The sequence below is a fragment of the Macaca mulatta genome, chromosome 5 (genome assembly GCF_049350105.2).
Source record: "Macaca mulatta isolate MMU2019108-1 chromosome 5, T2T-MMU8v2.0, whole genome shotgun sequence".
Lineage (NCBI taxonomy): Eukaryota > Metazoa > Chordata > Mammalia > Primates > Cercopithecidae > Macaca > Macaca mulatta.
The window spans coordinates 163,529,099-163,543,992 of record NC_133410.1 but is presented as its reverse complement, the minus strand read 5'-3'; the positions used below and the strand labels follow the sequence as shown (position 1 = coordinate 163,543,992).

General features: G+C 41.0%; 1 pseudogene across 1 annotated transcript; it reads left to right on the top strand.

Moving 5' to 3' along the window:
* Positions 1-3,530: 3,530 nt before the first annotated feature.
* Positions 3,531-6,541, top strand: LOC144340859 (B-cell CLL/lymphoma 7 protein family member C pseudogene; annotated as a pseudogene). The gene is made up of 2 exons (XR_013417355.1): positions 3,531-4,543; positions 4,871-6,541. The product of XR_013417355.1 is annotated as a B-cell CLL/lymphoma 7 protein family member C pseudogene (transcript).
* The last annotated feature ends 8,353 nt before the right edge of the window (positions 6,542-14,894 follow it).

Here is a 14,894-nt window from a genome sequence, read left to right as displayed (position 1 = left end):
TGGACCCCCTGATGTACTTTCCTGGAATTGTTTTTCTGTTTGAGTTCCGGGAACATTGAGGGGCTATCCATGGCCATCTGGTGTTAATTTTTAAGTTTTATGAGGCCTAGTTTCATATCCTTTATAATAAACCAGTGAACATGTTTCCCTGAGTTCCTTAAGCTGCTCTAGCAAATTAGTCAAACTCAGAGAGGAGATCATGGAAGACTCACCTTGAAACCAGTCACTCAGACGTTCTGGAGGCTGGACTTGCAACTGATAACTCAATGATGGGGATGGGAGGTGGGGAGTAGGGGCAGTCTTGTGGGACTGAGCCCTCAACCTGTGGGATCTGATGCAGTTTCCAGGTAGAGTGTTGAAATTGAATTGGAGGACACCCAGCTGCTATCTGCTGCAGAACTGATTGCTTGGCTGGTGTGTAGGGAGAAACTATTACACATTTGGCCACAGAAGCCTCCTGTGTTGACTGTTGCTGAGTGAGAAAATAGAAAACAAAACAAAACAAAACACTTTGAGTGTGTTATGAAAGTAAACAGTTAGAAAAAGATATACAATGCAAATTCTAAACAAAAGAAGATGCTATGGCTATGTTAACATTGTACAAAATGGTCTTTAAGGCAAAAATTTTGGAAAAGATGAGTCATTGAAATGATAAATGGATCAATTCAACAAATGTAACAATGTTAAATCTGTATGCTCCTAATAGCATAATTTCAAAATATATGGAGCAAAAATTGAGGGAATAAGAAGAAAAAATAGGCCCACTGAGTTGAAGATTTTAACATACTTCTCTAAGTAACTAATAGAAAAGCAAAAAGTAACCACGTAATAATAGAAAAGATTTGAAGAACATTATCTAACAACATGATTTCATTGTTAATTATACACCACCACATACAATTTCAAGTTCATGTGGAATATTTAGCAAAATAGATTCTATGCTGAGCTATAAAGTTTTCTGAGAAATCTAAGTAAACTTGTTGATTTTGTTTTTACTCATTGGTACAGTGGAGTGGTGATTTTGAAGCTCCTTACATGCTTTACAGGAAAAGAGAGGACCTGGGCTATCAATTTAAACATAATAGGTTGCTCTTCATTTGTAAAATGTCTATAGTAATACTCAACCTCAAGTGAGAGTCTCAAATTTTTATAAGATAGCTTTGAAGAGAGTCAAACGCTATATAAACACAAAGCAATTATTGTTCAAATTAATGGCAGATTGTGCTATCATAGTTTCAATACATTGCATATATGAAAAACTTGGGCAACTGAAACTAGGCCTCATAAAATTTAGAAACTAGGCCTCATATAGAAAAAATTAACACCAGGTGGCTCTGGATAGGGTCCCACCCTGCCTCAATAAGGTCCCACCCTGATAGGGTCCCACCCTGCCAATTCCGGGAAACAACCTCATGGGGTCCCACCCTGCCAATTCCGGGGGTCCCACCCTGCCTCGAAGTTCCCGGAATCAGCAACTCCAAGAAAAAACCTCATAAGGTCCTGCTCTAACCAATTAGCATAAGACAACTTGCTCAGGCCATAGACAGACCCAATTACCACGCGCCTAAAGCTTTGTTTGAATTTCGCGCCTTAAGCTGTGTTTGAACTTGTATTTGCCTATATAAACAGCCTGTAACAAGCAGTCGGGGTCCCAGGGCCAACTTAGAACTTGGGACCCTAGCGCGCTAGTAATAAATAACTCTCTGCTGTGAATCTCGTGTCGGTGATCCTTCGCGGCGACCCCTGCCCAGGAAGGAATCGACAGTTCGGTTCCAACATTTGGTGCGTTGGCCGGGAAGTGGGGTCGTCCGAGGACCCCCGACCCATCCGGCGGAGACCTATCTGGCCCGGGCCACGGACTGCTGACTGAACGGACCTACCAGGTACCTTCGTTTTGTTCTGTCTGTCTTGCCGGCTAACTCTGAACTCTGGAGAGTACTCCTTCTGAATTAAGTGGGGAAGGGGGACAGACGTGTCCCGCACCTTCCCACTTTTCGCCCTGGGGGACGCCCTGGCGGTAGTCTGGGAGAAGGCTAATGACTCGGTCAGCCTCCTCAAATCTGTAGGCAGGCCGCCCCTGCCGTCTGAATATTTTGTAATCTTGTGGCGCTACTCTCTGGCCGCGCGGCTTCTCCTTACTTGTCTGGTCTTTGTTTTTGTTACTTTTGTTTTGTCCTTGTTTGTTATACGTGGACGAAATAAGACAGACGTTGACGACTCCTTTGTCTCTGACCCTGACTCACTTCCCTGACGTTCGGGCTCGAGCCCACAACCTCTCCATAGAATTCCGTAAGGGACGATGGCGAAAATTCTGCTCGTCCAAGTGGCCTACCCTCCATGTTGGGTGGCCCCGGGACGAAACATTTAACCTCCCAATTATCTTACAGGTTAAAGCAACAGTGATGGATCCTGGGCCACACGGACACCCAGACCAGGTGGCCTACATAATTACTTGGGAGGATCTGGTCCGAAACCCTCCCTCTTGGGTGAAACCCTTCCTCCATTCCCCTTCCCCATCCCAATCTACCCTCCTTGCCTTAGAAGCCCCAAAGAATCGGAATCCGGACCCGCATAAGCCAGTCCTCCCAGATAAACCCCAGAGGGACCTCCTCCTTCTCGAACCCCTGCCTCCTCCACCTCAAAACCCCCTTCGGGGACCTCCACCTTACGCTTCACCCTTGCCCCCTGTCTTGTCCCCAGCTCTTTCCTCTACCGCCTCGACCCCTACCCTTTCTCCAACTTCTCCCTCAGCCCCTCCCTCCACCCCGTCTCCTCCTCCAGCCCCGCCCAAACTCACCCCTCGGACGCCGCCGCCGACACCTCCTCGTCTCCGCTTGCGGCGGACTGAGGACCCAGAAGGCCCTTCCACTTAGCAATCCTCCCTTTTTCCCCTCCGTACTGTCAGTCACACAGTCCAGTACTGGCCCTTCTCTGCCTCTGACCTCTATAACTGGAAGACCCATAACCCTTCCTTTTCCCAAGACTCTCAGGCCCTAACCTCGTTAATAGAATCCATTCTCCTCACCCACCAGCCCACCTAGGATAATTGCCAGCAACTCCTGCAGGTCCTCTTAACCACTGAAAAAGGCAGCAAGTCCTCTTGGAGGCCCGGAAAAATGTGCCAGGACCAGGAGGCCTCCCAACCCAACTTCCCAATAAAATAGATGAGGGATTTCCCCTCACCCGCCCGGACTAGGACTATGAAACGGCACCAGGTAGGGAGAGTCTCCAAATCTATCGCCAGGCTCTGTTGGCGGGTCTCAAAGGGGCAGGAAAACGCCCCACAAATGTGGCCAAGATAAGAAAGAAACCCCTAAGGAAAGGGAAGCCAGGTTAGCGAAGGAACAGATAGAGCGAGAGGATCGTAAAAACCGAGTAAAGGATAAGCATTTAACAAAAATCCTGGCAGCAGTTGTGAGAAAGAAAGGACCAGGGAGAGAGGGAAAGAAGCGGAGACGGCCAAAAGTAGAAAAAGACCAGTGTGCCTACTGCAAAGAACAGGGGACTCGCGGAGGCGTTAAGGACAAAAGAGGGCGCGGCCAACTCCCGGAGGAACGGCAGGCCGAGAGCGCGGCGCCCGGGCCTGGCGCCAAGCCTGAGCCCGCCAGACGGGAGGCGGCCCCGCCGCGGGCTCGGCTCCGGCCCCAACCACGCCAGCATGGCCGGCCGGACCGTACGGGCCAAGACCCGGAGCCGGGCCGAAGATAACATCAAGAAGGTAATGGCGACCATCAAGAAGGTCCAAAAATGGAAGAAGCAATGAGTGACTGTAGGCGACACTTCCCTTCGTATCTTCAAGTAAGTGCCAGTGGTGGACCCCCAGGAGGAGGAACAAAGGCGGGCAGGTGGCGGGGCAAAGAGATCCCGTGGCCGGGAACGTCGGGGCAGGGGCGCCAGTCCCCGAGGGGGTGGCCCTGTCATCCTGCTGGATCTCAATGATGAGAACAGCAACCAGAGTTTCCATTCGGAAAGTTCCCTGCAAAAAGGCACAGAGCCCAGTCCTGAGGGCAGCCCCCAGCCCAGCCGCCCTGTGTCACCTGCCGGACCCCCAGAAGGGGTCCCTAAAGAGGCTCAGCCCCCACGGCTGGGCCAAGAAAAAAATCCCGGGGGCATAACTGCTGGCAGCACTGACGAACCCCCAATGCTGACCAAGGAGGCCCTGGCAATGATCCAGCAGATGCATGCCTGGACACACTTAAATAATTGAAAGCTAAAATTACTGATTAAAAAAACTGACTTTCTAATCCCAAAGACAAGTACCCTCGTAGAACAAGTGACATCTGCCTGTAAGGTCTGTCAGCAGGTAAACGCTGGGGCTACCCAAGTGCCAGAAAGGAAACGAACTCGTGATAACCGCCCAGGAGTCTATTAGGAAATAGACTTCACTGAAGTAAAACCTCACTATGCTGGATATAAGTACTTACTGGTGTTTGTAGATACCTTTTCAGGATGGGTAGAAGCCTACCCCACCCGGCAAGAAACGGCACACATAGTAGCCAAAAAAATTTTGGAAGAAATCTTTCCTAGATTCGGACTTCCCAAGGTAATTGGGTCAGATAACGGGCCGGCCTTCGTTTCTCAGGTAAGTCAGGGACTCGCCAGGATATTGGGGATTAATTGGAAATTACATTGTGCCTATAGACCCCAGAGCTCAGGACAGGTAAAAAGAATAAATAAAACAATAAAAGAGACCCTTATTAAATTGACCTTAGAGACTGGTTTAAAAGATTGGAGACGCCTCCTATCCTTAGCTCTGTTAAGGGCCCGGAATACACCTAACCGTTTTGGGCTCACTCCATATGAAATCCTCTACGGAGGACCTCCCCCTTTGTCAACCTCGCTTAATTCCTTCTCCCCCTCCAATCCTAAGACTGACCTACAGGCCCGGCTAAAAGGACTCCAAGCAGTACAGGCCCAAATCTGGGCCCCCTTGGCAGAACTGTACCAACCCAGACATCCACAGACCAGTCACCCCTTCCAGCCATAAAGGTTGACGGAATCTCCACTTAGATCCACGCATCCCACGCCAAGGCTGCTCCAGAGACGTCCGGATCAACACCACTTAAGACGTGAAAACTCCAACGCTCCGCGGACCCGCTCAAGATAAGACTCTCTCCTATCTAACTCCTTACTTATTGTTTACCCTTCTTCCCTGCGCCGTCTCTAGTGTAGTTTTTGACGCTAACCCCCACCGGCCATTTAGCCTGACCTGACAGAGAATTAATTTTAATAATCAAGAGGTCTTAAATAAGACCTCCGAAAATGCTCCTATAAAGACTTGGTTTCCAGACCTCTATTTCAACCTAAAAAATAACAGATAGATAACAACAAAATTAATATAAAGTCTCTATTTATACCAGCACAACCCGCCTAAAATTCCCCTCCAAATCAGACTATTAGTCAATCCAGACACTGCCCCTGTTGCAATAAGGCCAGACCAGGTTTTATTAGAAGCTAAGAAGCCCCCGGTTTCCATATCGGAGAAGCCCCAACTAAAAACTCCTCAAAGCACTTCCCCGCCCTTAATCTCCCTCACCCTCGCCGACATGTTAAAAATTAAGGTAGCGGCTAGAGTTAAGACCAGGACAGCAGCCCTAGTGCATAGTAACCATCATCTGCAACAACTTAAAATAGCCATAGATAAAAACCTTAAAGCCATAGAACAATCTATCACAAAACTTGAAAAGTCCTTGACTTCTCTGTCTGAAATTATATTACAAAACCGACAAGGACTAGAAATTGTCTTTCTAAAAAAGGGCGGGCTCTGTGCAGCCCTAAAAGAGCAATGTTGTTTTTATGCAGATCATTCAAAAATAGTTAAAGATTCTATGGCAAAACTAAAAGAGAAAAAATCTCAACAAAGTTAGTTTAAAAATTAATACAACCAATCCCCTTGGCTTAGCACCCTAATCTCCACCATCTTAAGACCCCTCATCCTGCTCACGCTCATCCTGACTTTCAGGCCATGCATACTCAACCAATTACTCACCCTTATTAAAAATAGATTACATGCTATGGTTCTGACCCAACTATACCAGACCCTCAGGACTAAAAAAGAGGCTCAAGATTGAGCCTCTGACACAAAAAGAGGAGGGAATGAAACTAGGCCTCATAAAATTTAGAAACTAGGCCTCATATAGAAAAAATTAACACCAGGTGGCTCTGGATAGGGTCCCACCCTGCCTCAATAAGGTCCCACCCTGATAGGGTCCCACCCTGCCAATTCCGGGAAACAACCTCATGGGGTCCCACCCTGCCAATTCCGGGGGTCCCACCCTGCCTCGAAGTTCCCGGAATCAGCAACTCCAAGAAAAAACCTCATAAGGTCCTGCTCTAACCAATTAGCATAAGACAACTTGCTCAGGCCATAGACAGACCCAATTACCACGCGCCTAAAGCTTTGTTTGAATTTCGCGCCTTAAGCTGTGTTTGAACTTGTATTTGCCTATATAAACAGCCTGTAACAAGCAGTCGGGGTCCCAGGGCCAACTTAGAACTTGGGACCCTAGCGCGCTAGTAATAAATAACTCTCTGCTGTGAATCTCGTGTCGGTGATCCTTCGCGGCGACCCCTGCCCAGGAAGGAATCGACAGTTCGGTTCCAACACAACATTATTTCGTTAAAATATTAGGTCATGCCTAATTTTTCAGATTGCCCTTCATTTTGCAAACCAAATTAACTTCAACCAGTTTAATCGACCAGTAAAATGTTACCTGAATATTTCAGTATACTAGGTACTTACAGACCAACAAATCATTCATTTTCCTGAAAATGAATTCACCGTTCCTCAAATTTAGAACTTTTACCTTCTACTGCAAGTAAAAATGAATACCCAAAATCAAAGAATATAAATCCACAAAAAAGAACTTAAATTTGTTGTTATAAACCTGAACTTAATAGCCCAAAGATAGGTCATCTAAGCGTAGTACCAATGAATTGTTAGCTAAATTTTGATATTAAAGTCTCAATGTAAAGATTTTTTTTGAGAGAAAAACAATTGATATTAAAAATACAATAAGTGAAATGGAAAGAAAATCTCATAACAAATGTTTTGTGAGATTTGTGAACTACAACAGATGTTTTCCTCAAATTATTACAATTTCCCTGATTTCCTATAAGCTATTTTCTTAACTGCTTTTGTGATGTTAGCAACTTTAAACTTGTATGCACCATTTAAGAAGCAACAAAAAGGGAGGAAGATTTAATTTGTTTTCTGTCTGCCTTATGTAAAACATTGAAATTTCAGTTCCCCTATTCTGAATCTTTGCTTTGTAAGATAGGGATGATAATACTTAATGTTTCTTGCTTTCAAAATGAGTTCCTTAACAAAACTGAGAAGACTCAATCTTCCGAGTGCTTGCTGGGTACCACAGGGGACATGCTATCTGCCACAGTTCACAGGGTACAAGGATTTGACCTTCTTATCAGTACTTGCTGAGTACTATAAGGAACATGCTGTTTGCTAAGGTTTATAGGATATAGAGATGGTTTCTACTTCCAACGTGTTTTTTATGTGCTATGCTTAGGTGGTCCATCTTAGCAGCTATATTTACAGTGCCAGAAGACTTTGAAGGTATGGCAAAGAGTTTCAGTGTGGACTACAGATATCTAAAAATATAAAAACTAAACATAATAGCCTTCTAAGTAGAATTTCACTTGGCAAAATTCCTGGTAACCTTACTATCTGGCTACTAGAGCTAAAAAAGATTCCTAACCTAATGATAAGTTTCTAAACTTAGGAATTGAGTTATAGTTAATGTCCAATGGCAAATGCCCTCAAAATAGTGACATTCTGGGGGCACTTTCTGTTTATTAGCCATAATTACCATCTTTTAAATCCCATTTTTTAGGACTAGAGATAAAAATAGGCAAGATAAAGTACACTAGACTTGAATAAAATTCTGGAAATCATCAACAACATCATTTTGTAGGACAGCAGCCCTTATTTGTGACTTGATGAACAAAATTCCCCCTAAGAGTAAATGAAAAGGTGGTGGGTCTCTTGGTTCCTGGTCTACACTTGCTGTCTTTAAAGCAGAACAAATTTGAACATAAATTTATGGAAGGAAATGGTAAGTCACATGAGAATCTGAAACAGCACTGTCACACCAGAGTGAAGCTGATGATAGTGGTAAGTGAAAATAGCTGAGAGAATTCAAATAGGAGCAAGCAACAGGTGTGCAGTTCAGGGCAAAAGGTATGTCTCCTCCAAATCAAGGAAAGTGAACTCTCAAAGATTATCATCGCAATAATGTCATTATATTTAGTAACATTATTTCTCACTAAACAAAAATACTGAGAGTTATTGGAAAAGACTAACACTAATGCATGGACTACCTGGGCCTTTTTTTGTTCACTTAGACATGACGTGATGTTGTAATAGCTCATCTTTAATAAAACAAAATAATTCAACTTCAACAGAAGTTAGCATACTGTCAACTTTTATCACACAGTCAGAGAAGCAGTACTGATTTCAGAATTTGCCTCTACGACCGTCTTCATCAGAATGATGATGTTGGTTAAAATTGTAGAATCCTGAAACCCATCCTAGGCCTACTGAGCCAGGATCTTCGAACCAGTGATTCTCTGCAGCACCATAATGTCTGCGAACTCCTGAAAAGACACTCCGACCTCCTGCTTACATTTAAGTTCCGCCTTAAACTTTTTAATTTTCTTCTAAAGTGTCACCTAATGAAAGTTTGAAGTGCCGTAAGAATTACTTGAAACCTCCTACATTTTATCCTGAATCCTTTTTCAAGCCTACTTTCTAGTTACAGAGCTTAGCATAATATCCTTTTAAGTGCTTTAAATTTCTGCTTGAATCAGGATGACAATGATGGAAAATAAATAAATGTATTCAGGAGATATCTAGAATGAGGAGGATAATAGCTAAAGCTTACAATGTGCCAGACATTGTTCTAACTGCTTTATATGCATTAATTCAATCCCCAAACAAGCTCCATAAGATTTATTATCACTGATAGCACTATTTCCATTTTGTACTAGTAGAAACTGAGGTGCAGAAAAGGCTACATTCTCAGCATAAAAAAAACTAGTCAGTGAAAGAACCAGGATTCAAACCAAGGCAGTCGGGCATGATAGCCACTATTCTAAACACCACCCTACTGTCCCTCTGCAGAAGTCAGTGGGATTTACTCATTGGTTGTGTATGAACTGCAGTTTCAAGAGGTTTCTAACTTAAGACATGTTTACTAACTTAGTTCGTGTTTATTGAAATGGGAATAAGTAGTAGCAAATGCAATAGCACATATATAATGGCTTTATTATACAGAATGAAAAAGAAATTGCAGATTTCTCAAACAAACCAAGGTGGAATAAGCCCAGTGTATCCTTTCTCTCCACTGATTACAAGCATAAATCCTGGAGAAAATAAAGAAAAGCAACTACCTGAGAACTCTGAAAGAAAAATAATGAAAGGAGAGTAGGAAGGAAGGTCACAACGTGAAGAATGGCCAGTATAGCAGTGAGTTTACTAGGTGTTTTCTTTCTCATTTATCCATAGGCTTTGACCCAAGGGTGGGCCAAGTCCCAGAACCGTGCAGCCAGCACAAACAGTGAAACTCCAGAAGAAGCTCCCTATCTCCAGCCAGAAACCAGAAAAGAGGACCACTACATGCTAGCAAGGAAGGATGCAGGGACTCCTCTCTCTCTCTCTCCCTCTCTCTCTCTCTCTCTCTCTCTCTCATTCTCTCTTTCTCTCTTTTTCTCTCTCTCTCTCTCTCATTTTTTTCTATCTGGCCTTCCTGGAGACCAGCCCCAGTCTAAAAATGGCAATGCTGTCACAGCAACAGGACTAGCAGTGGTATAATGAGCATCTGAAATCTTAAGGAAAACTCCTTCCCTCTGGCTAGAAGAATGTGGGAAAGGGGCTATTATGAGTCCAGAGCGGCAGCAGCAGGTGAGGAGAATGTTCCTTTTTTTCACTTTTTGTGTGACAGTTAATTTCATGTGTCAACATGACTGGGCCACAGGATGCCCAAATATCTGATTAATCATTATTTCTGGGTGTGTCTATGAGGGTGTTTCTAGAAGAAATGAGCATTTGAATTGGCAGATTGAGTAAGGCAGATGGCCCTCCCCAATGTGGGTGGGCATCATTTAATCCATTGAGGGCCTGAATACAACAAAAAGACAGAGGAAAGTAGGATTTGCTCTCCCTCTGCCTGACTGATTGAAATGGACGTCTGTCTTCTGCTGCTCACGGCACTCCTGCTTCTCAGGCCTTCGGACTCAGGCTGCAGTCTACCCTACTGGCCCTCCAACTCTCAGGCTTTCAAACTGAACTATTATGTACGACTCAGTCCTATTGTCATTTCTCCCCAAAACGATCTGTAAATTCAACACAATTGTAATTAAAATCCAGCAATATTATATATATACACACACACATACTTACAATACATATGCATATGTAATGTATATATTTATATATACACACAGATAGATAATATATATAACATATAAACTCCTTTATTTCTGTGTCTTTACAGAATCATGGCTAATACACACTTCTCTCTTTGTTTCATCCTGAGGGCAGACAAACTGTGCAACTGCATGGGGTAGAGGAGACAACACTCATATTATGAGGCCATCGTTACCCAAATAACCAAAGCAAGTCAAAGATGTAAGAGACTGCAGACCAATGTCAATTATGAATATAGATACAAAAATACTCAACAAAAGATTGGCAAATCAAATCTAGAAATATAAAAAACAATAATACCCCTCAACCAAATGGGGCTGATGTCAGAAATGCAAGGCTGATTTGACATTTGAAAGTCAATATAATTCACTGTATTCACAGACTGAAGAAGAAATAATATATGATTATATCAATAGTTGCAGAAAAAATGACAAAAGACCAATGTTCATTTATTATTTGAAAGAAACATCTCTCAGCAAACTAGAAAAAGAAAGAAGCATCAGGTTAAGACCTGTTAGAGAGTATTTATTTTTTTAAAAAAATCTACAGCTAACATCACAATGAGTAGTTAAAGATTAAATGCCTTCCTCCTAAGATTAAGAACAAGTTAAGGATGCCTGCTTTCACCCTTCCTTTCAGCCTTATTTTGGAAATCATGCCCAGTTCAATAAGGTAAGAGGAAGAAGTAACGAATATATTAGATTAGAAAAGAAAAAAATAAAACAATATTTGCAGATTACATTATTGTTAACATAGTAAATCCCATGATATATTTACAAAAATTTTCTAAAACTAATCATGAGTTTTCAAAGTTCACTGTATAAGGATCAATATAGAAAAATCAATTGTATTATTTATATACAGCAGTAAAGAATTGAAATTGGAAATTAAAAGAAAACAGTACCATTTACAATAGCAACAAAAAATTGAAATTAAATACATAAGTATAAAACTATAAAACAATGAGAGATGTTAAAAAAGATATAAATCATTGAGGATACATGCATGCTCTTGAATTGAAAGACTCAGTGTTATTGTCAATTCTCCCCAAAATGATCTACAAAGTCAACACAATTGTGGTCAAAATTCCAGCAAAATTTCTTGTAGATATCAAAGGAACTGGAAAAGCCAAAACAATTTTGACAAAGGAAAAATGTTGGGGTGGATTTCAAGAATTATTATAAAGCTACAATAGTTAACATAGCAGAGTACTGGTGAAAGAGTAAATGTACAGATTAATGGAACAGGACAGACAGTCCAGAAATAGACCTACAATTGATTTTTAACAAAAGGGCAGAGATAACTCAACGAAGAAAAGATTCATATGTAAAGAAAAGGTCTTTAGCTTATTTTACTTACACAAAACTACACTCATAGATCTGAAAATTAACATTAACTCAAAATGAATCATAGACATAAGTATAAAATATAAATCTATAAATTTCATAGAAGAAAATATCAGAGACAATTGTTTTGACCTTGGGATAGGCAAAGAGTTTGCAGCTACCACAGGTGAGGAATGATCCATATAATAAAAAATTACTAAGTTGGATTTATTTTAAAACATTTGATCTGTGGGGAAAAAAACTGCTAATAGAAAAAAACAGTAAGGCACAGCCTGGTAGAAAATATTTGCAATTCACGTATGTGATGAAAATTTGTATGGAAGATATATTTTAAAATTTCAAAACTCAATGATATGAATGAAAACAAAAATCCCAATTAAAAAACGGGCAAAATGTTTCAGTAGACATTTCACAAAAGAAGGTAAATGAACAGCAAATAAGTATATGAAAAGGTGCTCACTATCATCAGGGAAATGCAAATTAAAGCCACAATAAGATACCACTATACATCTACATGGGAGCACCCTAATAATACCAATATTAAATCCTGGAAAGTATGTAATATAACTAGAACCCTCATATACTGTGAGTGAGAGTGCAATATGGCACAGCTGCTTGAGAAAAGAGTTTGGTGTTTCTTATAAATTAAAACATACACTTACCATATGACCCAGCGATTCTGCTCCTCAGTATTTACCCAAGGGAATTAAAAATTTATGTTCACACAAAATCCTGTATGTGAATATTTATATTATCACTATGTATAATTGCCAAAAACTGGAAACAACCCGCAAATCCTTCAATTGGCAAATGGGTAAAAAATCATTGTGGTACATCCATACAATGGAATACTACTCAGCCACAAAAAGGGATGTGTACTGATTCATGCATTGACATATTTGAATCTTAAATGCATTATTATGTAAGCCAAATAATCCAGACCCAAAAAGCTCCACTGAGTATGATTCTATTTGTATTATAGTCTGGAAAAAAAAAACCAATAAGGATGGAGAACAGATCCATGTTTTCCAAAAGCTAGGGAGAGAGAGAGGGTTTGACTACAAAGGACAAGGAGAAAATTTTTTTGTGGGATGAAACTGTTATTATCTAGGTGATGGTAAGATGGCTTTCTGAATTTGTCAAAACTCACAGAACTCAAGCCTGTAATCCCAGCACTTTGGGAGGCCGAGATGGGCGGATCACAAGGTCAGGAGATCAAGACCATCCTGGCTAACACGATGAAACCCTGTCTCTACTAAAAAATACAAAAATCTAGCCGGGCGAGGTGGCGGGCGCCTGTAGTCCCAGCTACTGGGGAGGCTGAGGCAGGAGAATGGCCTAAACCTGGGAGGCGGAGCTTGCAGTGAGCTGAGATCTGGCCACTGCACTCCAGCCTGGGCGACAGAGGGAGACTCCGCCTCAAAAAAAAAAAAACAAAAAACAAACAAACAAAAAAAAACTCACAGAACTGCATACCAAAAGGTGACATTTACTGTGTGCTAATTTTTTAATAAATTAAAAAATAAAATTTAAATGTTACGGTGTTTATGGCTAATAAAAAACAGAGAGACAAAAATACCCAATGGAAAAGCGACATTTCTCTACATCAGTGTTCATTGTTTACCATGTGGCTATAATTCTTACCATGATACAGACAAAGGACAATATGAAGAAGCAGCTTATACATCTAGAGCACACACAAAGTCTTATATTGATCTGTACTTATTTACAATATTGTCTTGGTAATGTCTTACCTTTATATATTCATTGTATATAAAGTTTAGCAAAAGAATAATCACAGAATGTGTTTTCCAAAAATGGTGGTGTATGGAGTGAATATGAAGTATTAACATCTTGCAATTACTTGAGAAATAACATTGGATGTTGATTTTCTTCCTTGCCAAAAATCACAATTTTTCTTAGAGATGCTGAATTACAGTTGCTATGTGAAGGCATGGCTGGAAATATCAGACAAAATACCAATTGCTTTACTATGTAAGTTCCACTCTCCCTGTGGGACTCAAGTTTCCTCTGTGATTTGCAAAATGATGACAACCCAGCAAAAGCAACAGTTTACACTCCACAACATCTATAGCAAAAGAGTTACATGGAGGAAGACAATGGAGTCTTTTTCTGGGTGAGCAAAGAGTCTGTGTAGTTAAAAAACTGGAGTTGATTCCTCTTCTACTGTTGGAGAAAAAGAGAAGGGGGGCCCTTTCAACTACTCATCTTCAGACAGTAGTCACAAAAAGAACTCCTTGTAATGTTTGCATTACATTGTAATGGACTTTAAACTCCTTCCACACAGACTGTGTGATAATACGTAGCCATCAGTCAAAGCTTAAACTTTAAGCTCCAGGGGCACTTTCCCTAATCAACAGTGCACAGTCTAGGGTGGCCAATTCCCATTACATCAAAAAGGTCCATACTGTAGAGGTTGCTACCATAGGTACGTCTTTTATCCTATGTTGATTAACTGCTGATATTTTGATAATTATCATACTGATGTCAGACATAATTTTATAACTGAAAAGTATGGCTTATTACTAGTATTTCAGAAATTGGCTATCTCATTGATAAAATAATCAAACGTATTGATGACATGTGCATTACCTAAAATATTTGAGATATGCTTCCTATCTTTGTATTAAAACAGTACAAGAATCATCCAGCAACACCTTCATCTTTCACCTTAAGAGATGAAACCTGAGCTTGATTCCCTAATCTGTCCTTTGCCTAGTCATTGATACAAAAGAATTTCTGATTGTCTGTTGCTAACTATGAGAATTATAAAAATGCTACCTCTGGAATGCTGTTGTGTTTGTTTTCAGTGTGCCTTTCGTTCAAGGTATGGTCAGAGCACCCAAGCCAACAGATGCAGGATTTCATTGAGCCTATAGAAAAAGTTGTATAAAATATTGAAGACATTGTATGCTAATAAACATCATACATTGTTCAAGAAATTATTACATTTTATTGTATTTAATGGTAAAAAAGGGATTCAATTATTATTTATCATTATTTTTTGCTGTTGTTATTGATGGGTGGTTGTTTTTGCATTGCAATTGTAGGGAAAAACAAAAACAAACTCTTCAGACAGCTGA